Genomic DNA, 1,472 nt, shown 5'->3' on the forward strand with positions numbered 1-1,472 from the left:
CTGAGCAGCACCGCAGACCTGCGTGTGGTGGGTGAAGAGGCTGCCTGTTAGCCGAGGGCAGTGAGAGGCCCTTTGAAGGTGGGCCTGGGAACCGTGGGATTGTTGCGGGGGGGGGGGGGGGGGGGGGGGGGGGGGGGGGGTGTCTGAAATAAGGGAATAAAACTCAACTTCGCTGGCAACTTCAATAAATCTGGTAACTGGAGGCAAAAAATAGACTCGGAGGGCTGGGTTGGGTCCGGATGAAACGCTAGGGCTCCTTCCCATGCCGGAGTCTGGGGCTGGAAGCCTGCCCCTGGCGTCTTGCCACGCGAGTGCCCCCAGACAGCAACACACCCACTGGAGACGCACGTGAACAAAGCTCTCGCCTCGGGAGCCGCCGCCTGCGGTTTCCTAGTTGAATCCGGCTTCTCCCGGGAGCGCAGGGCGCACACAGGGTTAAGTCAGGTCCCTCCCCCGTCGGAGGGAGGGGCAGGGAAGTGGGGGGAAAGCAGCCCAGTGTCTCCGGCTGGGTACCTTGTAGTTAGTTGTACGTTGGAAACCTGTCGCCGTCACTTTCGAGTTTGGCATCTTCCATGGTCGCCGCAGAGGAACGAGCGCTCCGAGACGACATCGGTGGCCGAAGTCCCCGCGCCACGGCTCCGAGCTGCTACCGCGCGGGTGCGTCTCTGGTCCTAGGTCCGGGGTAACCAGCAGCAGCGAGGCCACAGCTCCGCGCCGGCCGCCGTGCCCACCCAGCCCCGGGACCAGGTTGGCAGTTCTCAACGATGGGCAGGAGGGACCTTGGCGGCGACCCCTAAAACAATACCATGCCCCGGGAGCCCCGCTGCTGCCGCGCCAGCTTCTTTCCTTTCCACCTCCCCGACCCGGTCGGATTCGGATGAGCCCGCGACAAGGAGACGCGGACACCAGGTAAAGGGGCTGCGGTGCCGGGTGCAGTTGCCAGGAACCGCCGGGACTGCCCCTACGCGGGCACCGCGCGGTCTCTCTCTTTGGGGGAGGAGGGATTCTTTTTTTAACCAGCGGGGGTGGGAGGTGGCGTGGGGTAGGGGGCTGGTTAGCGGGTGGATGGAATGTTTCAGTCTCTATCTTTCATCCAGAGAGAAAATAGACAGCTTAACTGGCCCCCGACTCTAGGGAGATCTGTGTTCAGGTCGAATCCACCTCCTCCAAGGAGTTTTCTAGCTGAGCTCGGCGTCAAAACGTAACTGTGCTCGCCTGCTGGGAGCATCATCCTAAATTGGGGGTTCCAGGGCCACTAAACTTGCCGGAATCCAGCCTCTCACTTCCCCAGAATGAATCTGTTAACTTCCAGCAGTAACATCCCCCGACGCCCCCACCTCCGCGCCCGCTCCATCTGTTGTTAATGTCACCAGCCTGATTATCAAGAGCTGGCGCCTAAAGCCACTAGCACGCCCCCTGCCCGCAATCCGGTATCTATTAGTGGCTAAAAAGATGAGGGGATGGGGCGAGGG

General features: G+C 61.8%; 1 protein-coding gene across 2 annotated transcripts in view; it reads left to right on the plus strand.

The window, feature by feature from the left end:
• The first annotated feature begins 381 nt into the window (after nucleotides 1-381).
• The window catches only part of FLRT2 (fibronectin leucine rich transmembrane protein 2), a 115,922-nt gene continuing 114,831 nt past the window's right edge, over nucleotides 382-1,472 (plus strand). Inside the window, exon 1 of one of the 2 annotated variants that reach the window (XR_001514449.1) lies at nucleotides 382-909. The gene's annotated coding sequence lies outside the window, so the exon portion shown is untranslated. The remainder of the gene's footprint in view (nucleotides 910-1,472) is intronic. The other variant, XM_006767164.2, reaches the window with a different exon arrangement.

Source organism: Myotis davidii, unplaced genomic scaffold (genome assembly GCF_000327345.1).
Source record: "Myotis davidii unplaced genomic scaffold, ASM32734v1 scaffold442, whole genome shotgun sequence".
NCBI classification, from domain to species: domain Eukaryota; kingdom Metazoa; phylum Chordata; class Mammalia; order Chiroptera; family Vespertilionidae; genus Myotis; species Myotis davidii.